This window comes from Marmota flaviventris, chromosome 14 (assembly GCF_047511675.1).
Source record: "Marmota flaviventris isolate mMarFla1 chromosome 14, mMarFla1.hap1, whole genome shotgun sequence".
NCBI classification, from domain to species: domain Eukaryota; kingdom Metazoa; phylum Chordata; class Mammalia; order Rodentia; family Sciuridae; genus Marmota; species Marmota flaviventris.
Genome location: NC_092511.1, coordinates 5024661 through 5049802, shown reverse-complemented (window position 1 = coordinate 5049802; position 25142 = coordinate 5024661). Strand labels below are relative to the sequence as shown.

The following is a 25142-nucleotide window of genomic DNA, read 5'->3' as shown; positions in this document are numbered from 1 at the left end:
TTGTTCTTTTTCTGTGAATGTCTTGATTTTCCCTTACTTCCTGAAGGGCATTTTTGCTGGAAAAAAGAATTCTGGGTGACAGTTTCTTCCTTTTGTTATTTGGAAAGATGTTTTGCTCCTTACTTCTGGTCTCCTTGAATTCTTCATAAATTGTTTAATCCCACAGGTGGAATGTTTCTCTCCTCACTTTCAAGAGTTTTCCTTTTTCCTGGGGTATGAGAATTTGGCTATCATGTGTCTTGATATGGATTTCTTCAGTTTTATTCTGTTTGTGGTTTGTTTAGCTTATTGAATCTGTAAGTTTATGTGCTTTGCCAAATTTAGGAAGTTTCCTATCCTTGTGCCTCGGAGGACCTTGTCCATTCTGCCCTCTGTCTCCTGGCCTCCTGAGAGTCTGATGACATCAGTGTTGGAGCTTCTGTTGGAGACTCTCAGGTCCCCGTGGTTCTATCTGTTCATTTTATTTTTTTCAGTCTATTTTTTCTCTGTTGTTCAAACTGGTAATTTATTCTGTTTATCTTCAAGTTTATATATTTTTTCCTCTGCCCCCCCCCCCTTTCTGCTGGTGAGCCCATTCACTGAGGTATTTATTTGAGTTATTTTATTTTTCTGTTCTAAATTTCCATCTGGTTCTTATTTATGTATTTATTTCTTTGGGAAGACTTTCTGTTTATTTTCAATTTGCTTTAAATGTATTCATAATGCTATTGAAGTACTTTTTTTTTTTAAATGACAACTTATTTTAAATCTTTGACTATTCTACTATTGCCATCACCTCAATATTGGCGTCTAACAACTGCCATTTCTCTCTTAGTTAGAGGTCTTCTGGGTGCTTGGTATGATAAGAGGCTTTCAGTTGAAACTTGAGCCTGTTGACCATGATGTAAAAAGACTCAGATCTTATTTAAATCTCCTGTTTGAGCTGCTTCCTCTGACACCTCTCCCGGAAGAGGGGGCGTGAAATCACCTTACTACAGCCATGTAGGAGAAGATGTCCAGTGTCCCCACATAGCCTCCAGTGACATAGGATGGGCCTCTCTTCCCGAGGGTGTGTGAGTTCCGGCTCTCCATATCAGGCCAGGAGCTGTAGGAGGCTGTAGCTGCTCCTCGTTGGCCTCCATGGTCGTGTTGGGGTCTCCATTTCTGGCGATGCTGGTGGAGTCTTAACTGGTTTTCCGGCCTCCTTATCTGCCTCCCTGGGGGTAGGTGAGGGATCCCGCATCTTGGCTGATTGAGGAAGGAGGTCCAGGCTTCCCACCTGGTTTCCATGGACACCAGGATGGGGGTAACCCTTTTGACTTTCTCTCGCCCACCCTGGGGATGTTGGCTTGGGGTGTCTCATTTTGGGCAGCCCTCTGCCTTTGCTGGCTGTGTGTGAGTGGAGTGCTTGTGTCTACACGCTTTCTTCTTGCCCGGCAGAACTTTTCTGGCCCCCTGACTACAGAGCAGACTTCTGTTGGCACTTTTTTGTCTGCATCCTTTGCTTCTTACTCGTTTAGCTCTAAGTCTTGGACTTAAGAGACAGAAAGAACCCCAGAAAACTCGCCCGACGCTGCTGCTCGGGCTTGGAGGTCCCCAGACTCTTGTGCCTTCTTGGGCCTGCTGTTTAGTTGTTTGTTTTATGCATCAATGTGCAGGGTATCTATTTGTTCTTAGCAGGAATGATCAATCCTTTCTTCACAGAAGCAGATTACGGTACCATTTTGTCGAACCACAAAAGAGAAAGAAAGCTCGGCTGGGCAGGACAGTGCGCCTGTGCAGAGTTGGGAGAAGCAGGTGCGGTGCAGGCTGCAGGGCCCAGGGCAGAGCGGAGGAGAGCCATGGTAAGTGAAAGGCGCCTGGGCCAGGCAAGACCTCACAGGCCATTTTAATGTCCTCAGCTTTTACTTGGCAGGAGATGGCAGCTGAGGACTGACTCCATCTTGAGCTCATTTGGGTTTTGAAAGGACCACAGTGACTGATGGATGGGGGAACCAACCTGAAAGCACCTCCCGTCCCCTAGGGAGCGTTTCAGATCCAGCCCTCAAGGCCAGCGGGAAGACCTTGTGCTCTTACAGAGGCAGCGTCCACCGTGAAGCAGGGCTGGTGACTGGATCAGCTGCCTCTCAAGTGAATTCCTTTAAGTCTGGTTTGGCGTATTCAGAAAAAGTGTCGACTGCAAGTCTGCGATAGGTTTCTTCTAGCAATGACCCTGATGCCTGCCCAGCTTTATCTGTTTCCCAGCATCTGCCTCTTCTGGCCAGTCTTCCCTGGTCAGCACAGACATAGCAATGGCCTCTGCTGTCTCCCGATGGTTCTTTTTGGAGACATCACCTGAAATATTTAAGTCTCTCTGAAATTGGGATGAGTTTGATGCCATTTCCAATGACATCATCTGTTGCTACTGGAGAAATGTGTTACTCCGTCTGATGGCTGATGACTTTTCCGTTAATGTACATTTATCAACTGCGAGTGATGCCCAAGATGTGACCTGGGATGGGGTGGGATCCTGGTGCATTAGGTTTTGGGGGCATGATTCTTGCATCATGGTGTCTCTTTCCTGGTGTGTTCATAGAGGGTTCTGTGATTTTTACAATGATGATTCTCAGCTGGGAGAGGCCTCATTTCTGCTCTCCTCATTGTCTGTGTTGGAGCAGAGACAGGGGTGGTTGTTTTCAGTATTTCCTCCGGAATCCATAAGGACCCTCGAGCTTCCTGGCACAGTCAGGGAAGCTGCTGAATCCCAGAGGGCAGTGTGAAGAAAGGTGTGTCTGGAGGACGACTGGTAGCCCCAGCACACCATCACCCTGGGAGCAGCCAGGGCAGGACCCTGCACAGGACCACCATAGCCCAACCGCCCTGCTGCCCACGTGGGCATCTCTTTCCCACCTTCCAGAAGCCGAGTCCCCACTCTCTCTTCTCAATGTCTGAAGCCAATGTCCTGGAGCCACTACAAAGCAGCAAATACTGTGTTTGGTCCACATTTTCTTCCTTCTGAATATCTACCTTAGCTTTGGGGAAAAGCAGAGGTGGTTTTATTGCATGGTCTCAACATTAACCTGCCACAGGTCTTTGTGAACCAAGTTTGAAAAACAGATTAAAAAGCATGATTCCAGGATAAAATCAGAACGGCAATTTGAAAGAAAGGCTCTGGAGGAGAACCTGGCTTTGAACCAGTGTCTGCACCCTTCCACTTCCTTCTAGTATCATGGTAAAGTTGACTACCTTGGTTCAGAGGGAATAGATGAGATGATAAGAAGATTGACACTTGGTGTGTGATGCTGTGTCACTGTCTCCTCCTGAAGACCCTTACTGTCCTCAACACTGTGTTGAACACTGTAGGACTTAACCTGGAGGAATGTCGAAGAGCCCGTCTGCATGAGGCTGGAGCCTTGTAGTAAGGGGCACTCAGAATGTACCTTGGCATTTCATGGTCCTGTTATTTACACCATCTGTGGTATGAACCCATGGTTATTATGCTAAAATGCTTTAAATGAAATAGACATGAAGGCTTTTCAGTAACTGTGGCCTATCAATTTGTGGGTCATATTGTTTTCAAGTTATTAAGATAGAATGTGAATAAAGTAATTCTTCAAAGAACAAATTTTTAAAGTAAAAAGGGCCTTAATCTGTCTCATAAGTCATCTCCTTCTTGAAGTGGAAATTAAATCCATGGTATTGTAGGCAAGGCTTGAATTTACCATCTACCCATTTATCCATTTACCTACCCATCCACCCACCTATCTGCCCATCTATCCATCATCAACCACCAACCCACCATCCATCCATCCATCCACCCATCCACCACCAACCCACCATCTATCCATCCGTCTGTTCACTACCAACACACCACCTATCCATCCATACATCTACCCACCAACCCACTAACCCACCATCCATCCATCCATCCATCCATCCGTCTACTTACCAATCCACCATCCATCCATCCATCCATCTACCCACCAACCCACCATCCATCCATCCATTCACCCATCCACCCCATGAGTATTTGTTGTATGTTCTATATTCCAAGTGCTTTGTTAGGCTCTGGGCAAATGGTCCTTAAGAAGTTTTAAATCAAGTGGAAGGGTTGTAATGTAGGCAGTGCCTGTCTTGAGTGCTGTCATAGCAAATATGTTTTGGAGTTTATAACATGCCAGAAACTGTCCTAAGCACTCTACATGCATTAACTACTGAGCCCTAGAGTATGTGGGGCACTGCAGAAGGTCTCACCATTCCTGTTCCAAAGAGGAGGAAGGCAAGACTCAGTAACTTGCAACAGAGTTAGGCTTCCCACGGGGACAGTCTGAACTCTGAACCAGGGCTTTTAAGGGCTGTGCTGTGGAAGTTGCTGGGGCAAATTGAAGACGTGCCTGGGTCAGCACAGGGCAATACTTCACATGTGTCCCGGGTGCTGATTATGAGGGATCCAGAAACCAGGTCTGGGGCACCCACCGCTGCAGAACAGACCACTGGCCTTAGGTGATTCATGAATGTGTTCCCGAAAAACAAGCAAACATAAAACTTCAGCACTTCTGAATGTTACCCAGAGGGGGAGGAAGGGAGTGGGCGTGAGTAACCAGGGAACAGCCGCCTGTGGGAGATAAGAGAGCAGTCAGCGGAGATGCGAAGTTCCTTTCTCGTTTTTCACGATGCATCCCCGAGACATATGCTCCAGCAGTTTTCCACTCCTTCCGCTGCCAAGGCCCACCCCCTCCGCCTGGCCGCTCCCGCCTGCCGCGCACCCCCAGGCTGGAGGCCCTGCTGGCTCCACACGCCCTCCTGGGGCCACGCGCTGACCCTGGAGGGCCTGGGCCCAGCACTACACCCTGCAGCAGCAGGGCCTGCTGCTCCCCTCAGACACCGCAGACCACGCTCCAGGGAGGGGATGGTGCCTCGGCGTCCGCTAAGCCCCGGCTCTTCCCCCGATTCTGAACGGTGAGGACAGGCTCCCTCGCTCACCACGGTCCACCTGGCACCTGGCATGACACCATGTTCTGGGTTAGAGGCCATTATGGTCAGATATGTCCTCAACCCCCAGACAGACAGCACTAAGACAAATGGGAGAGCAAACAGCCTGCGAGGTCCCCAACCCTGCCCCTCGGGAGGCCACGGAGTTGGGTCCTGGCAGAGGTCAACAGGGATGAGGTTGTGGGGGCCACTCCCGCATGACTGGGACTGTAAGGGGCAGCTTGGGCACAGACAGCCACACTCACAGGAGGGTGCCCTGAGAGCAGGAAGGCAGAGGTCAGCATGATGCCGCTCCTGGCCGAGGGTCACAGCAAACCGCTGGAGCTGGCAGAGGCCTGCATAGGCTCTCCCTCAGGCTCAGAAGGAACCGGCCCTGCCCTCACTGGGTTTCAAACTCTGGGCCTCCAGAACCCTGAGGTGATAGGTTTCTGCTGGGTGAGCCACCAGGTTGTGGAACTGAGCCATGGCAGCCCCCGAGAACTAGCACCGTGCCTGATAACGGCTGAACATGGAACGGCTCAGCCTGGCCTGTACTTGGAACAAGCGCTCACAGGCAATATTTGTTGCTAACCTAATACTTAACCTGTGCCACATGAATTTTTGTTTTATTTCTCATTATTAATTTCAAACCTAGGAGAGTTCAATTCTATGCAGCGCTCAAAAGCCCAAAATGATGTTTGAACCTCCAAAGGGTTTCATCCTCCTTCTGGATCTGTGATTGGAGAGAAGTGAGAAAATAAAGGAAAAAAAAAAAAAGACATTGCTGTTGTCACCTGGGACCATGTGCAATGGCAGCTTCATCCATAACCTCTAAAACTCGCCTATTGTGGAACCAGCACTCAATTGAAGGGGGAAGTAGGAGTCATCCGTGCATCTGTGATGATCTTGTCATGCATGGATCGGTACCTGGCAGGCTCCATTTTCTCTAGGATTTCTGCCACCAACTGTCACTACATACTTTTCAATTTGCACAGCCCTGTCACTGCCAAGAATGAAGTACCTCCGTGCGACTTGTAATTACAGAACTGCTCCCGCCGCCCCCTCCCCAAATCCCTGGAGGTTAAATTTGCACATTTTGACAAAGTAATTTCTTGATTTTGTTTTCTGTTGGAATCATTGAAGGCTTCCTGAACGAGCTCTATTGTAAACAGTGAGTCAGTGTCAGCAGCCGAACGCGCTTCCTCCCGACAAATTGTTCTCTTCATTTCCAGCCTTCCACCTTTCATTCAATGCCATGTGTGCGCCTCATCTCTCCTGAATACAGGTGTGAAGTTGTTGGGCTGGTGTAAGAGCTAAAGTGTCTTTAAAAGGCTAGTGCAATATTTGCTCACATGTATACGGCTGCTTTGATGACAGCGTGGGGTACCTTAGGTGGCTTCAGATGGAACCCCAGGAAGTAGAATGTAGAGCGCGGGCAGCAGTGACTCCTGAGGTGTGTCAGTGGACCCAGACACTCCACTACTACTAAGACCTGGGCTCGTGGCTGGCCCTGCAGCCACACTGGCTACTGCCTTTCCATTCCGTTAGCAGGTCAAGCATCACAATGAGTCCTAGGGCATGGTATCTACCATGGGTCCCCTCCTGCCGTGGGTACAGCCTCTGCCAGCTCCTGACCGGTCCTTGCTCTCACTTCCTGCTCCACCACCTGGTTCGGGTTCGGGTCTTCTGAATTCCCCCTCCTGATCTTGTCTGATTCCTCACCGCCCTCTTCCTGAAAACACATTTAAATCCTTAAACAAAACAAGACAAACCTTCCTTTTCAAAAGCCTCCTCCTCAGAGTAGAACCTTCTTCTCTCATTTTCTTTCTTTCAAAAACCTGAGCAGTCTTTCTAAACAGATCATTTTCTCTTCTCACCGTCTGCCCATGTGGATGTGTGTACAGCCCCTCCTGGTACCTGCTCCTGGTTCCCTAATTGTCACATTTGGACAGGTTTCCGTCCTCACCTCACTTTGGAACACCTGACAGGGTCACCTGAGCAGCCCTGAGCCAAGTCCTGGGACTCAGCAGGCAGACAGAGAAGGGCACAGAGGTGGAAGGTCACTGACGGGCTGTGCCCCACTGGAAAGTCCTCTTGAGGGGTCTAGCCTCCTCTCTTCCCCCTTTCCTGGTGGCTCTCCTCTCTGTTTTTGTCTTCTGCCTGCACCTGTCCTCTCGCCCGGCCACAGGTGGCCCTGTATACCGCCCAGGCTGGCTCCCTCCTCAGTAGGAGCCCTGGGGTCTGCTGTCCTGCAGCTGCCCTGAAGAGCTGCCTGTTTACCCTCTCCTGGTAATCCTCTAGGATGGTCTATTGGCTAAAACATTTTATAGATGAAACCAGGGTTCGGAAATGCTCTGTAATGGACAGATTGTAAATGTTCCGCTCTGGTGGGACGGAAGACCACTCTCTCCACTACTGGACCATTCAGGGGCTGGAAAGCAGCCTAGGGACAGTCTGTAAACAAAGGGGGGAGACTGGCTGTCAATAAAACTTCATTGACAAAGACTGAAGGTGGGCTGCATTTGGTTCAAGAGATGAAACTGTCCTATAGAGCCTACTGTCTTTGTGCTTTATTGATCGACATATCAGTTGAAAAACAGAATGGGTCCACCCTGTCCTGGTTTCCCAGGATATGCTCGGGAGTCTGCATGCTGACTTGTACGGTCATTGTACATGCTGGGTGTGCTGATCTCAGCCCTTGTACTGAGGTGTCGCCCCTGAAGACCCGTGTTACTTCTTGCTCCTGCACAGGACTTTGACCCCAGCGTCATGCAAAGGGGAGATAGGTGTTGACTGGCAAAGCTGTGACTTTACTGTTGGGTTTGCTTCTTTTGAAAGACACTGTTTTGTCTCTCAGAAGACATTTTTTAATGTCAAAATAAATAGCATTTGACATTTAAAATATAATTAGAATCAAGCATTTAGGAGAGGGTGGGAAGGAGAAGCAGCTGGACGTGTGGAGGAGGCTTGTTCCTGGTAACCCCCGGTTATTACTCTTTTTGGAATGATGGTGAAAGGTGGCTACAGCTACATCTTTGGATCTGTTTAATCACCAGCTGTGAATATGTGATCCATCATCTCATGGACAACAAGCGGCTCTCCCCAGGACCAGCAATGACTTCTATGCTCTCTCAAATGCTTTATGCATGTGTTGTTTTGACAGCGAGTCGCCCTGACAATGTCATCTCTTGACTTGGCATGGTGTACAGGATGCAATGATCTAGTGGGCTGCAAAGACGGCTCAGGACTTTCTGATTCTACTATTGATTTTACAACTGCTTTACCACCTTGGATGAGCTGTGTCCTGGGGTGTTCTTCCTCCTAAAAACGAGGCAAATAACACTGGCATATTTGCAAAGCTCTCTGAAATTTCAATTGCAGTATATTAACAAAGTGAAAAATATTATAATTCTCTCTCAGCTGCTGCCTTCTGTTTACAAACAGCTGATTCTTACTCCCACTTCTGGATGAGACATAGGAAGAGCACAAAAGCAAACTTGAAAGTTTATGAAGGAAACCTGTGTGGAAAATTGGGAGAATGACATTCAGAGGGTGAGAAATTGCATATTATACTTGCTGCAGATATTCCAGGCTATGGGTTAAAATTTCTCCTCTTAGAGGAACGTGTAAGTTGAATTTAATTCAGCAAATAAATCCTTTAAATTCAAATTAGAACCAAAATAAATTAAGGCAAAACAATTTTTTTTTGGAGAATCTTTATTCTCTGTGGTTCCTTGAAATTAAAATTTCTTGAAAGAATTTCATGTTTTATATTTAATCATTTGATCATTAATCATTTCATTGCAAGTCCATGAAATCTGCCCATTTCCACCATTTTCAAAGTGGACAGAGCTGGGTGGGGCATGGCGTGGCGCTGCGGGTGTTTTCTCAGTTGCTTTCCGTCACGTGCTTGGTGAAATATGGCAGAGCATATGGGCAGCTGGCGATTCATCTCCATGCGAGATTTCCTGGGGAATGCTGAGATGCGTTCCCTTTGTAGAATTTCTCCCTTCCTAACCTGCTAAAACTTTTGCCTTCATGAAATGTAAGCATTTGTTTTATTTCAGATTTTCAAAGGATTGATCCCAGAAATATTGTCTAGATTTTTTTCTCATTTTTTTTTTCTCTGTGCGAACCTCATCTTTTCCTGACCTTATTCATGAAGACAGCCCCCAACTCAGGTAGCTGGGGACAGATATTTAGCTTACATGTTCAATGGTTCTGTCAGGGGTTAAAGTGCTGAGGCTGTTGCAATGTAGGTGTCCCCAAGTGAAAGGACATTATTAAATCAGGAAGAAGATGTCAACAAATAGATTGCAGCATGTGTCTTAGTGATGGAAAAAGGTAAATATTTAGGCAGTGCAAGCTGTTGATTACAAAAGCTAATTTTGTGGGAGGCCAGGGTCGAGAGTACACACTATGGTCTTTGATTTATAGGCGTTATTCAAAAATCTAGCTTAATTTACCAAACACTAAGTGGAAATGTTCGCCCTTGCGTTGAAGAACACATCTTTCATGTTCTACTTCAAAGCATCAAAGACATGGCTGGAAGAAGCTTGGGATGTGGATTTTTTTCACAACAGTATGAAAATGTGAAAAAAATTTCTTTAAGTAATCTGCTATAATTGAGAATTTATCCAGCATATGTGTATGGAAATGGTGAACAATTGGAAATTATTTTTTGTTTAGTTTATTTAATTATTAAACTATTTAATGTCAGGAGGCTTTATGCTGTATGGTTAAATGATAAAAATCAGGATATAAATGTATATACTATCATCTCATTTTCATAAATCTATCTAAAATATGGGACTAAGTCATATGAAATTGCTATTTGATATGTTGAAATGAAATTGATACCAACAAATCATGTGGTTCAAAATGCTACATGGTTCAAGATAAGTGGGCAAGAAAACACACACATACCCATTCACACAGGAGCAGGGAAGACATATACCCCAAATTCTGGATGGTGATTACCCACAATGCCATTTTAAAATTTTTTTATGTACACTTTCTAGAGTGCACATGGATTACTTTTTCATTCTAGATGCTCCAGAAGCAAAACTTTTCACTGCAAACGGGGGTTGGATCTGGAACTTATTCACATTGTCTGTAAGTAAATTTGAGGATTGTTGGTCTCTGGTCTCTCGGGTGCTTTAGAAATCACCAGACTTAGTGAAGATGCCTTCCCTTTCTTTCCCTTCCTCAAGCTGATTACCCCAACTAAGTTGTGTGACTTCCTTTTGCCTGCAGGTATCTGGCACTAAGTAGACACTCAATAGGTATTTGTGATTGGTAGAAGGAGTGAATGTATGAGGCAGGAAGTGATTAAATAATCACTGTGCAATGCATTTTGATTTTTTCCCCACTTACACAATTGGTTAAAATTATTGTTTATTATTGCTAAAGAAAAATCTAAGATGAGTTAAATTTAACAAAGTTTACTAGAGCAAGAGAAAAGGTTCTGAAACAGGGCTGTGATTAAAGACCAAAGATGGTCAGGAATGTTGCAACCCACCACATGTAAGCCTGTATTTATATGCAGAGAGAAGGAAGTGTCGCCCTGAATCAACCTGATTGGCTGCAATCAGTGTATTTATTTGAGCATGGTGTGATCTGCTGGCAGCTTGTGATTGGGTAAGTCTCAGTTTGCTGTGATTGGCTGAGATGCAGCTCTCTGCTACAAGAATATACTGTTAGTTAGGGTGTAATTTGTTTGCATACACAGTTAGGTTGCAGTTCGATACATATGCAGGCAGTTTTAGGTCAAATTTTACCCTCCAAGTATGGAAACAGACTAAGGCCAAACTTCTCAGTTTAACAATATGCATCTCTGACGGAATTCTTGGCCCTTTCCCAGACGGGCATCTGTGAAGCCTCTTGACCCAGTGGCTAGTAGTCGTGGCTGACCTGCTGGCCCCAGACTCCCGTGGGTCCTCCACACATTTGACCACACACTCTCATAACTCTACCCATGAACTGAAGCACTGTTAAAAGATGTCCGGTCACTTTTCTGGATTGTTCATGAAAATTTCAAATGTTCAGTTTTTCTCTTGATAGCTCTTCACTTCAACCAAGGAAGGGAGGGCGGGAGGCGGGTGGGCACCAGGGAGGAAGGGAAGGAGAGAAGAGGGAAAGGGACAGAGCAGGAGATTTCAACCGCGTGAACCTGGTCAGCCCTCTTTTCAGCAAATGGTTTTTTAAAAGCTCCGGAGGGGGGGTTGTATTGATCACCCAGCAGCTGGCGCGGTCAGTGCAGTGTTACCTCCACCCTATGATCACCTCTGAGTGACTGGGGCCAGCTTCAATGCCTTCTCAGCCTCTGAGCCGAGCACGTCCTGAAATTAACTTGAAAAACCTAATTTCTACCTTCAAGTCGATCTCTTCTTACACACTGTGCAAAGGCACAACAGAAGAGAAACAAGAAAGATTAACAAGGTCTGTGCCAGCTATTCTAGGAGAAGTCATTGTTTATCTGCATTTAAGAAGAAAAGGACACTATTTGGCAGCGTGGGGTGCCTGGGCGCCGCCTGGCGCTAATGATCAGCCTGAGGATTGAGCTGCCAGGCAGTTGCCCATTGACCGGGCCTGACTGCACTGCTGACAGGTGCTGATGGGAGGGGCAGGACACAGCTGCCTGAACAGGAATCCCATTATCCTCTGCTCGTATTGATTCACCCTGTGGGACGTTTCCTTTCTGGCTGTGTTAATTTTCAGAGTGCACATTTGCCTGGTCCTCGGCACACACGGAGAGTCGGAGGTGCAGGGCTAAGCGTAATGGGCTCAGCCCTGCGGTCTGCAGAGGTTTTGTCTGCTGGGACGTAGGCCTCCTCTAATTACAGTGCCTGTGAGGGGACAAGGTCTGGAAGAATAGCTTTGCCACTCACATAATTGCCTGAGGTGCATAGCAAATTAATCTAATGACATGAGGTGCACTGTGAAAGTTTTTTTTTTTTTTTCATCCATACACAGTAGTTCTTATTTTAAAACTTGATGTTTTCGCACAGAAAATTCAGGAAGGGATCCAACAGTTGGAATTTTGGCTATCTACATTCATCTTAAAAATTTCAGTCTCTTTTGTTTACAATTAGGCTTTGGAGAAAATTCAGAGGCCATCTTTGTCTTGGGCCATGTTCTGTGATGGGGTATTTTGTGTTGAAAGTCAATATGTGGGTGGAATTTGTTAGAGTTAAAAGACTGAATATAATATTTATGGACATCTGATCACACAGGGAAGTCCAGGCAGATCGCCCTGAGGAATCTCATGCTGTGGACTCAAGTCTGGAAAGCAAGGGGACTTCTGGAGGTCTCACCTGGCTGTCTGTGGCATGGCTGGTGCTTCCCACACCGGGCACAGCCTCTGCTCCTGGAAGTTCTGAGCAAGTCTGTCTCTGGGTGTGCCTTAGGACAGTGGTTTTAGGGAATTGTAACTCCATGCTTAAGTACTTGAACATCCCTCCAGTTCTCAAACGCCCCCAATTCTTCCAGCTCCCACTCCCCTTTTCCTCACAAGGCTGAAACAGCCTGGGGACTTATTTTCGAAGGGACACTCGCCCCCAGTCCTGGTTTTGTTTCCTGGCTTTGTTCTGCTCCTTTCTGTAGGCCCTCTGGCAGAGTGTTCTGGCCTCCCCTGGGGAGGTAGTGAGGCCAGTAGAGACACCTGGGAGCCCTGGAAGGAGGCAGCGCTGGCACCAGCGGCTGTGAGTCCTCTTCTCTGGAAATAGATTCTTGGCCTGGGTGGAAGGAGGAGTCCTTCAGAGGCACACCCAGGGAGGCAGAGGTGAGCTGGCGGCAGACGGGCGGATCTGAGGGGCAGAAGGTTTCTTATAAGGGTGGTGTGATCGTCCTCTGCCCCCCAGAGAGCTCCAGGGGTTCTCATTCGTCTTCTATGACTTTCCGGAAGTGCTCCAAGGAGACCTGGACCCTTCTTGCTGGATCAGGGGCTGAGGCAGCAGAGCAGGCCCAGCCAGGAGCAGGCGGGGAGACCAGTGGTGGAGCTGGTGAAAACACCTCTCGTCCCCTAGAACTTGCATCACAATTTTCTTGTTATACAAAGCATTGTGCAGCAGTTGTAGGGAATTTAAAAATATAAAAAAATGACCATCATCCTTAATTATGCTATTCAGAAAGAGTCATCATTACTATTTTGATAATTTCCACCCATTGTGAGTTGTGTGCTTCCTGTGTCTGTATCTTCTGTTATTTTGTGAAAAACACTTCTCTAGAGCATTCAAAGCTCCTTAAGGAAATAAGTGTCAGTGATGCAGTAATACTCAGGGCAAGAAGGGTGCCGAGGGAGGCGCACATCTATCTCTAACTCTGGGCAGAGTGGACGAAGGGACGAATTCCCCAGAGCAGGTGGAAAATGCTGACGGACAAGATCTGGGTGCCTTGGTGGCCTTTAGGGTGCTGCCGTCCCTTTGGCTGTGAAGTGGGAGGAAGAAGGAAGTGAGTGGCCAAGGAGCTGCACAGCCCGAGCCTCTGTGAAGGGAGCTGGGCAGAGAACCCAGGGCGTGTGGGCCAGCCAAGGCCATGCCTCTGGTGGGCAGGGTGCTGAGGAGGTGCTTAGGGGTAATGGACTGAAGTTCAGGCTTCTGCCAGAATCCATCAATCACCTGCCCCTCTAACATTTTCTGAGAATAGGTGATTCATTCAAAAACGCCAGTCATCCAAAGGGAGGACCTAACAAGTGCATCTGCCCCCAGCACAGTGGAGAATCAGGGTACGAAAGGGATCAGAGCAAGTGTATACCGGAGAAATGGGCACGGGGCTTAAGGGACCAACAGCTGAGCCGATGGCTCTCTGTGGATTCAAAGATATCAACAAAAACGCGACCTTCCTGAGATAAGAAATCAAAGGAGAACTAAAGGGACCTCAAAACAGAGATAATAAGAGAAAAAAGAAATCACATGTTATATAAAATGAAAATACAAATCCTTACTGAACTTCTCTACAAGAAGGTCAAGAGGGTGAGACACACAGTGGGGTGTGCGAAGCAGGTCTGGAGGAAGGCACAGCGAGACAGGGAAGAGCAAAAGGAACAGAAGCCACGTTACCAGGAGGCGGGGAAGCAGTCGTGGAGGGTGAGGATGGATAAGGGCCGAGCCTGTCCTCACAAAAGGGCCCAGAGAAGAGGAAGGAAAATTTAACATATTTTTAAATTTCTGAATTTTTATTCAAAGGAAAGATTGGAATCCATGGATTGAAACAGGATTCCATGTCTCAGAAGAAACAAATTCAGAAGTAAACAACTCTCATCTGTGGCACTCGGGGAAAGCCGAGTTACCCCAGTGGGGAGGAAGGCAGGGTAGCCTCAGGCCTTTACACAGCCCTCAGGTGTGAGAGTCAGTGGAACTGCGTTCACAAGGTGCTCAGGGTGGAAGTACAAGGCGGCCTCGCTCTTCTCCAAGTGGAAGGGCTGCAGACGGGTCTCCCCAGGCCCTCAGGAACTCAGGGGCTGTGCTCTGAAATAGCCCTTCCAGAAAAAACTAAAACTAGAACCATGAGCGAATAGACTGCAGGCAGACAGGAGACGACCAGGGATCTTGAGAAGAAGAACAGGGAAAAGGAGACGCAGGAGAAGAAGGCAGGAACAGAGTCCTCCGAGTTCCCGGTGCTCAGCCGTGGATCTCTGCACCACAGACGAACGGTCACTGACAGAACAATCGAGGGCAAGAAGAACTCCTCTCCACCTGAAAATAACCCAACACTGCAAAACAAAGAGGAACTGAAGCGACAGAACATTCGGAATTAATTATCATGGGAAAGCTGTATTTCAGAATACTGATAAAACGATGGGCTATACCTAGACGGACCTTCCTCTTAAAAACATCTAAATATCATCACCAAAAATTAATTTAAAAACACAGCTTCTTAAGTGCACAGATGAGCTGGTAGGGAAGTAAGCTGGTTTTTGTCTACAAAAGTAATCAAGGGGAACATGTTGGTGGGTAAGTTCTGTGGCTGGATCCTTCCCTGAGGGTATCTGGTGATCCAGTTGTTGGAACTATCATTTTCATGACCTGGGACACTGAGAATGGGAGGCCAGGCCTGGGCCCATCAAGATGAGATATAAAAGGAATTTCTTCTCTCATAGCTCTGCAACCCTTAAAAGAGCATGCATTCACAATTATATAGATGAACCAAAATAGACCCCCTCCTCCTACATCCCAGAGTCCAAGAAGAACCGCCTGTCCTGAATGTAGCACCGCACAAGAGGCAGGAGAGGGATTTACGGTGGTGAACCAGGAACCACACACCAGCCTCCATGCGAGCTTGTAGCCCTAAATCCATCCCTCCTGGGTGCCCCAGAAGAACTGAAGACAGAAATTTAAGTAGAGGCATCTTTGACTCACAGTGCCCAAGGGCACCTTGTAGAATGGAGTGAAAATTCCTTATGGAGGAATCCAACTTCTTCCCAATCCTCAAAGGATGCCCAAATGCAGAATCCCAGATCACAGTGAAAATGTCCAAATGAAGAAGCGGGAAATTGCAGCAGGCAGAATTACAGGGTCAGGATTGCTGTTGCTTCTTTTCTGTGTTGATAGGGACTCACTCAGGAAGACAGAGGTTTTAGCAAGGTCTAAACACAAGTTATAGTCATGCTTAAGAACCTGCAAGACTAGGGTCCTCCGCCACTACGAAGCCCATTACGTTCGAGGAGGAAGAAGGTGGGTGCATCACCACGTGGAAAGACCAGCTGCCTTGGGGCAGTATGTCCACCCTCAGGTGGACAGTGGTCACTGAATATTTTTCTCTCCTTCTTCAAAAACAGAAATACCTTGTTTATCTTGGATATAAACATCCTGTTTGATGATTATGTATAGAAGAAAGTTCCAGTACTTAAAAGTGTCTGTCTTGCTCCTGGTTGAAATAATAGGGGAATGGTACTTTAAGCACTTTCCTCTTGTATTGGTTGTTTTATAGAATAAAATAAACTTTCCCATTTATAAAATCAGGGGTTTGGACTAGGAGTCCTTTAATTTCCACCCATTTTTAGCACTGTGCGATGTCTGAGGTTTCTCAGTAACGTCTACTACACCATGGACACTTGGGAGGTGGTGTTGCCTCAGGTCTTAACCTAGGGAGCCACCAGTGTCCACAAAATAAGTTATAGCTCACGTCCTATCCATGGGACACCTATAGGATGGGACACAGGGGAAAATGTGTGGCAAACACTCTGTAAAGGCTTCATAGATCAGCCCACTTAATCCCATACTAGGAATACTGTTATTATTTCCACTTTACAGATGAGGAAACCGAGACCAAGAATATGCACTGGCTCCTTGTGAGTATGTGTCAAACCAGGACATGAACTATAGAAATGTCATCCCAAATCCTCATTCCTGTTATTCATGCAGCTTCTGTGTGCATGAGCAGCACTCTGTTAAAACACTGTCACAGCCCCTGGCATGCGTCCATCATCTTATCATTCACTAAACCACCTCTGCACATGTTTTTTGGTCTCATTTGATCTCTCAACAACCTTTTAAGGGAAATACTAACTCTATTTTCTTTTTATTTGTAGACCCTAGGAGTAGACCTGAGTCTTGGAGACCTCTGCCTGGATCCAGGGCAATGCTAGCCCCAGGCTCTGAGGGTCATCCTCCCAACCGCTGGACCTCTCCATCCGGCCACACTCAGATTTCAAGGACCTCCTTCAGAGCATCACCCTTGGAAGGACTGCCCTGAAATTGGAGATTTCATGAAAAGACATAAAAGAATGCATCTTGAAATGTGAAAGCTCACGCAGAGTGGAAGGGAGCTGGAATCAACATTGAAGGCGGAGGGTTATAACACAAAACAATAAACAGAGGGAAATACTGATGGTCTTTTAGTGATGGGGATAAGACGATGAGGTAATGAAGCAGTGCATTCCTTCCACTACACTCAAGATTAGTTTCCCTGCAGTCATGACTAAGAGACAGAGGGTGGGGGCCTGGGAGTGAGGAAGAGGGAGACAGAGTGTGCAAAGGAGATAATTCCTAGGTGTGCTTTGACTTTGACTGCACATCAAAAGAATGCTGGACTCTTGGCTGTGGCCCCTCCGCCCAAGGACTATGGCAACTATCCTGTAATCCTCCACCCAGGACAGATGTGTGAACAGGAGTTTGTAACAAACAACAGGAATTTGTAAATGCAACTAGGAGGAAGTGATTAATCTCAGGAAAACTCTGGAAAGTTGCATGGATCCAGGTCTTTCAATAATTATTATTAGTACCTTTGTCTAGTTTTGTTATTGCAGTAATTCTGGTCTCTTAAAATGAGATGCAAACCTTGGTTTTTCAAATTGAGTTTGTATAGAACTGACAATATTTTTAATAATAATATTAAATGGAGGGATGAAGGATTTATAAATATTTCAAAAATTCTGCTTCTTCTCTTTTCAGTATTTCTGATTTTTATCTTTCAGGAAACTTGTCTGCTTCCTCTAAGTTGCTGAATTTATTGTCTTGGTGTGGTTCACACTATTTCCTTATTATCTTTTCCCCATCTGGAGAATCTGTAGTGAGGCTCCTCTGTCACTCCTGGTATTGAGATCCTGTGCATTCTCTCTTTATTTCCTGGTCAGTCTGGGTAGGGATTTATCATTTTTATTAGTAACTTCATAAAACTAGCTTTTAATTTCTCTGATTTTCTTCTTTTGTCCTTTAATTTTATTGATTTTTGCTTTAATTTTTTTTTATTATTTTGCTAAGTTGACTCCTTCTTTTTCAGGTTTCTGGAAGTAGAAGTTGAGGTTATTTAAGACCCTCTGCCCTTCTTTTATAAAGTTTTATTTATCACTACTTTACATACAATCCAGAAATTTGAAAATGTTTGCTTTAATTTTCATTCAATTTAAAATACTCCTCAACTTCTCCATTAATTTCTTCTTTGATCCTTGCTTATTTGAAAGTATGTAATATAGTTTCCAAATATTTTGGGATTTTCTAGGTATCTCTCTATTATTAATTTCTAGTTGAATTTCATTGTGGTGTCAGAAGTTACTCTATATGACTTCAATTTTTTTGAGACTTATTTTACAGCTCATCATATAATCTATCTTTTGTCCCATGTGCACCTCAGAATTTGTACCACACTATCGTTGGATATGGATATAGATTAGTTCAAGGGTGATAGTTTTGTTCAGTCTTCTATATGTCCATTGATTTTCTTTTAATTGTTTTATGAATTACTAAAAGGGAGTGTTGGCATCTCCAACTATAATTATAGATATGCCTATTTCTTATTGCAGTCCTGTATAATTTGGCTTTATGTACATGCAAGCATTTTTATTACATGCCTAAACATTTTGAATTTTTCTAGGCACTTTATTATTTTTTGTTCCCATTCAACTTTGATAACATTTTGTTACTACTTTGGTATTCATTAACCATTCCACTTACTTCCAATTACTTTAATTTTTAGTTTTCCAGTATGAGTATTGAGCCCATTTTACCACTACATATATTTCCAGTTCTCTTTTATTTTTATTTTGAGATAGGGTCTCTCAAAGTTCCCAAGACTGGCCTCTACCTTGTGATTCTCTTGACTCAGCCTCCTGAGTACTCAGGATTATCTGCTACTCTGCCCAGTAAAATTATCTTTATTTTATGTCCACTTTTCTAACTCATTTTTGTTGGATAAAGATTTCTAGATTGAAAAATTTTCAGTATTTTGAATGTGATTTTCCATTGTCTTCTGGCTTGCATAGTTTCTGGTGACATGTTTGTTATAATTGATAATTTTTTTCTCTCTTTTTTATTGTATCTTTTTTCTGGTTGTTTTTAACATTTTCCTCTTTTTATTTGTTTCCAAAATGTGTGACTTTGCATGCTTTCCTTCACGTTACTCTTGCTTGGGTAAGTTAAGCTTTTGGAATTTTCAGATTTATAATATTTATCAACTTTGGTTAAAAAATCTTTGTCTTTATTCCTGTAAATATATTTTATATCATTTTTTTTGTGTCTTCCGATGCTCCAGTTATATCAGTGCTAGAACACCTGACATTGTCCCAGAGGTCACTGAAAATATGTTTTATTTTTTCCCGTCATTTATTTTGAATGGCTTCTTCGATTATTTCTTTAAATTCACTTATCTTTCCTTATACAATGTCTAATCAGCTCTTAATCCAAGTGCATTTATTTTTTATTTAATTTGAATTCTTTCTGTGAGATTCATTTTGGTCTTTTAAGAAAAAATATTTTTCACGATCCTGCTCATCATTGGGTGTTTTTTTTCTACTTTTGTGAACATATGGAATAAAAGTATAGTAGCTTTTTAGTTTCTTAGATGGTGGCCTCCTGTCTGTCATATCTGTATTTCTATTTTTTCTGTTTATGGAAAAAGTATGCATTTGTGCATGACTTGTAAATATTCGCTGGAGGCTGGTTATCGTGAATGCCGTGTTGTTGTTGTTGTTATTATTATTATTGTTATTATTTTTGTTTTTCTGTGTCATTAAGTGAGTTGGTATCACTTTGATACACTTTGTTGTCTCACACTATATGTCATATTTTGTATGGTGATTTACAAAGGTAAACTCCTGCAGATTTCTTGGTGTACTTTAATGTAAGTGTAGAGTAGAATTTTATATAAAGCCAAGTCAGTTTTTATGTTTTATTTTAAAAATCTTTCTTGGATATTTATCTCAAAATCGTCCTTAAATTTTCATCCACGTATTTCTTAAACGTTTTAATTCTGAAATAATCGTAGCTTCTCATGCAGTTGTAAGAAATGCAAAGGGCTTTCCCGTGTTCCCCACTCACTCAGCGTTTCTCAGAGGGAACTTGTGGCAACAACCCCAGTCCAATGCCACAGGCAGAGCACCAGCCTCGGTCCCTGGGGTGTGCCCTGCCACGTGCTGTCTTTTCCCTGCATCTCTGAACCTTTCAGTGTCTGCTTTAGGGCGCTGTGCAAACCCTGTGGTTCATTTGGGGTGGGTTGTAGTCGTGGGTGTCTTGTAAGAAATCCTTGGGCCTCAGCTAAGTCGCCAACGTCAGGGGTCGTGTGTGGTGTTCACTGAGTAGCCTTCTGATGCCTGTAGGTGCTGTGGTGACGGGACCCCTCCTGTTCCCAATGCAGTAATTTACAACCTTTACAACCTCTTGTGCGCTCTCCCTTTCTCTCTCTCTTCCTTTGTCAGACTTACTAGAGATTATTGATTTCATTTTCAAAGAACCTGTTCTTTTGTTTCATTAGTTTTCTTGATTTCCATTTTAAATTTCACTGTCTTCTGCTCTTATATTTAATATTTCCCTACTTAAGCATGCTTTAGGCATATTTTAATCTTTCTTCTCTTTCTGGGTTGAGGTAGGAGTTTGGATTTATTGATTGAAGACCTTGCTCTTTTCCACTGCAAACCTTTACTGCTATAAATTCCCCTCTGGGCACTGCCTTAGCTGTGTACTATAAATTGTGATACGTTGTATCATTTTTCATTCAGCTCAAAATATTTTTATTATTTCCTTTGAGACTTCCTCTTTGACCCACAAATTATGTATAAGCGTGTTGCTTAGTTTCTAACCCTGTCGAAGACTTTCCTCATTTACTTTTATAGGTTTCTGGTTTGATCCTATTGTGAGCAGAGAACACCGTATGGTTTCACTTTATAAAACACATTAGTTGTTTTCATGGACCAGGATATGGTCCACCTTGGTCTCTGTTCTGGAGGTGTTTGAAAAGGACCTAAATGCTTTTCTTTTAAGCCGGCAGGGGTGAGTGCTCTAGGAATGCCAGCTGAATTCTGCTGGCTTATGTTGCAGTTGAGCTCACCTGAATCCTTGCTAATATTCTTCCTGGTGTGTGTGTGTGTGTGTGCGCGCGCGCGCGTGCGCGTGTGCACACACATGCACTTTTTCATCAGGTGTCACAATTTTACCATTTTGAGTGAAGAAACCCAACACTCTGTACCCTCCTTTGCCTTTCCCCATTAGTAATATAATTGCCTTAAATATTTCCTTCACATAAACTTAGAATGACATTAAAAAACTTCAACTTTTTTGCTTTGGTTGTCAACATAAATGAAGAAATGCAAAAGGAGGAGGAAATATATTTTATTTATCCAAGTTTCTACTCTTATTATTGTTCTTCCTTTCTTCCTGATCTTTCAAGATTAATTCTTTTATCAATTCCTTTCTGTTGGAGAATTTTATTCAACTATGATTTTCAGATAGATTTCCTGATGAACACGTCATTCGCTTTTGCTTTATCTGGAACGTCTAGATTTTCCTCTTCTTTTTAAATATGCCCAAATAATGGAGAGTATACACAATAGAAAAATTATATGTTCAACTTTGAATATAGGTTTTTATGTATATAGATGTTTTCTCATCCATTTATCACTGTCATAGTCCACACAATACTGAGACACCTGCCCTTGACCTCCTGTTGAGGGTGTTTGAGAAACCAGATAGCAGGGCAGAGGAGGCCACTTCCCCTTTGTGGGCGAGGGGTGGGGAGAAGGGAATCCCACACCTGCAGGCATCTGCAGGAAGAGGAGAGGCTGACCCTTGGCAGGGCTCATGGTCTGTGTGGTGGGCACCAACACTTTTCACCAATGTCTGGTTCCCCAACAATGGGACGTGTGGAAGAGTTCGTTGCCCTCTGCCTGCTTGAGGTTCACGTGGGCTTGTGGTTTGCTTTGATGAATGACTGAGGGCAGAGCTGGGCGGTGTGGCCAGTCCCGGTGTGCTGGGGGCAGCTTTGAGCCCACAGAAGCACACGGACGCATGCAGATACCACAAGTGTCAGGCTTTCTGGAATCCCAAGCTAACCCAAGGAGGACCAGTGGCCTGCAGGGGAAACAATCATCTCTTTCTTCAGCCAGACTTATTTTGGTCCTGCTCTTTCTCCGTACACATTTTTCCATTTTTAAACTGAAGGATGAAGTGACCTCTATGATGGATATCATATGATTTGCAAATGAACGTATGTGGAAATAAAAAGGCAATCATTAGAAATGCACACATCTCTCCTGTGGGTGGAACACAGGTCACCCTTTGGATGGCGGTGTTAGAACCTCAGACTGGGGGACTGACAATCAACTTTCTGAGATTATTAAATTGTCACATGTGAGAAGAAAAAGTTCAGATTGGCTGCTGAGAGCGAGATGAGTTTTTAACACATTGGCTAGTGTATTCGAGTGAATCTGAGCAGAATCCCCAGCAAGGTATCCAGGGGTCCGTCCTTTGCTCTGTACCATCCAGGCCCATGATTGGTGACATCAGGAAGACATTAGAAGCCATGCCTACTAAATTTTTGGATCATCAAAGATGGAAGAGAGAGAACCAAGATTTTCTAGAATAACCTTGTTAGATGTTTAAAATCAGTTAGATTGAATTCAGATTTAATTTACCCAGTTGCATGTTGTACTTTAAATTTAATAGTGAAACATAACATTTACCATTCATTACACTATTGTTTATTATTGCAAGAGATTGGTAACAAACCAAGTGAACAATTAAACACACTGATTTATTTCTTCAAAGAATATTGAATGCCATGAGGGCATATAAGCTAAAGATATAATGCTAATAATACAATGTTACATTAAAAGATAAACTAAGTGCAAAATTATTGGCAGTATGATCCTGATGTGTCTTTAATACGAAAGAACCAAAGGACTAAAGACAATTATTTTCTTATTGATTTCTCTTTTGATATTTTAAATAATTTTTTACACAAGCAGGGATTATTTTAATAATTAGGATAATATACTTATTTTATTCATTTATTTTTTTTAGAGGCATGGTCTGGCTGTATTGCCCAGGTTGACCCTAAACTCCTGGACTCAAATAATCCTCCCTCCCTAGCCTCCAGAGTAGCTGGGACCACAGGCGGGCAGCACCACACCCGGCTGGCATGTTGTATTTTTTAAAGGAGAGGAAACTTCCTGCAGTGATTCTAAAGAGAACGTCCTCTTCCTGTTCCACTGGGCTCCCCCTCGACTGGACCACCTCAACCCCGGCCGTCACACGAAGGGGGAAGTTGGGATATTTGGAAGTTGCCAGTGATGTTGCTGGTGTTCCTCCAGCCCTGGTTTATTTCTTCACGTTTCAGCCAGCTTTAAGGATTTTGCAGAAAACCATGTCATGAAACGTTAAGTACCAGGCTGAACCCTCACGGCAGTAGTTGAGGAAGGCTTAGCCTTCAACTGTGTCTTCAGTCAAAATAAACCCAGTGTTTTCTGCTCTGTGGTACCCTTGACTAAGCATGCATTTTAAGAAACTGCACTTAGGCGTTTATGGATGTAATTAACAAGTACCTGGATTTCAAACATGTTTAAAAATGATTTTGCAATGTGTATAAAAGTGCATTCAACAGGTTTTTTTTTTTTTTGGTATTGTTGTTATTTAGTTGATTCTAGTGTGACATCTACCTTATCTTTTTCTACATTTACATAATTTGATAGGGAGAGTGAATATTTAAATACCTGAAATGATACTTTAAATAAAAAAATATAGTTCAGAATTTGTTTGAAAATCTTCTACTTTATAGCTTACATGCTACATCTCCTGTTTTAGCTCTTGCAATTTAATTTTTCCTGCTTTAAAAAGGAAAAATTCAAAGTGCAATGAATTCCACAATTTTTTTTCATAGATCATTGCAACTTCATTCTAACTGCTGTGTTCCCTGCACTGTGCTGGCCTGGACAGGACCCCGGTGAGCGCCAGTGTGCTTTTGTTTCTCAGACACTTGCTTGTGTTTGAAATCTGCAAGCAAGCACCTAGCAACCTTATCAGTGTTTTAGCTTACATTATTTAATAAAATGTATTTGGGTAAAATTACTTTGATTTTTAAAAGAATTCTCTGAACACAAGACCCTATTGCTGTGTTGTTTCCTATGATTCACTTGAAATTTCTATTTTCGTTTGGTTTTGCAACTTGAAATAAATATATTTGAATAAAGCATCAATAAACACTGGATGTCACATAAATACAGAGCCGTGTTGAAAACTGTATTGGAAATGATGCCCTGGATTATTTCAGATAGCGTGCTTTCATGCATTCACTCGGTCAGTCATTTTTTAATCCCTGGTCTTTGAGCAGGGATTCTGGAGTACCAATGAGGCTCACGGCCCTGAGGGCTTACATCATTTTAGCGCTTGAAACCGCTCCTGTTCTGCACCACTCCGGAGTGTTTGGAGGTGCTGAATCACACCACTGACCTGTCTGTCTGGCACAGTAGTACTGCTGGTGCATTGTAACAATTACAGTGTGTTTGTTACTTCCTCTCCCTGTACTAATTTCCTGCGTTAGAGGATGCCTTAAAGCAGGCACAGAGAGAAGAGGTCAGGGTTGTAACCCTTGCCAGTGTCTGGGACATGGGACGAGTTGGGTCAGAGTCTACGGGGATGCATTCAGCATGTTTTGCCTGGTGCACTTTGAAAACAGCATGCTTTTCCAAGAATGGAACCACCACAGAACAGCAGGCACAGGTCAAGGACCCGAGTGAGGGCTTTGTTTGGGTGGCTATCTGGCACGCAGAGGGAGCAGTCTGCAGCTTTGCTTGTTCGGCCAATGCATGCATATTGTTGAAACTGTTGATTTGCTCAGATTCTTAGGAAACAATATCTACCTTCTAAAGGAAATCATCATGGCTTCAAAGCACAAAGGTAAAAATGCCTTGGTGTGTAAGTGAGGTGCCCCCGGGAGTGTCTGGTCCCCGCTCTGGGGTGTCTGTGCCTTCCTCTTACCTGGTGCTGGGCTCCTCAGTGTCACAGTGGTTTTGTTGAACTGACTGGGCCTTTAATTTTTGCTCATCATGGAGGCCACAGGAAAGCAGAGCATGGGTTCAGTTTAGGGCTGCTCCTGATACAGCACTGCACGGCAGGATGGGGAGAAGGAACGTGGCCACAGCCACGGTGCCTGCCTGCCCTGCTCTGCATTCCACAGCATGATTTTAAAGTCACAAATCACGGAGAAGAAAGCTTTTCCCTCCCTCTTGGGAAATATCCAGCCCTTTATTACATGTGAATTGTTATCTGGAGTAATTGAAAGGCTAAAATAGCCTCAGAGTTAGAGAACTAGGCAATATTGCTTTTTTCCTTTATTACCAAGGGGACTGCGGAAATAAATATATTTTATTTGAAATGTGATTTTTAACAAGATTTCTTTTTTGCTTAGAAAAATTAAATCTGCTTGTAAAGACTCAGAAAGTATAAGAACATATTTTTAAAGTAAAGGTCACCTTGATCTTCCCACTAATCATAATCACTGTTTATGTC

At 44.0% G+C, this 25142-nt stretch overlaps 1 long non-coding RNA gene across 2 annotated transcripts in view; it reads left to right on the top strand.

Annotated features, from left to right (window-relative positions):
- LOC139701695 (uncharacterized) overlaps positions 1-23687 on the top strand; it is an 83985-nt gene extending 60298 nt beyond the window's left edge. Inside the window, exons 3-4 of one of the 2 annotated variants that reach the window (XR_011704221.1) lie at positions 16460-16790; positions 22659-23687. This is a non-coding gene — a long non-coding RNA (uncharacterized lncRNA). Of the gene's footprint in view, positions 1-16459; positions 17247-22658 lie in introns of those variants that run through there. The other variant, XR_011704219.1, reaches the window with a different exon arrangement.
- Positions 23688-25142: the final 1455 nt, after the last annotated feature.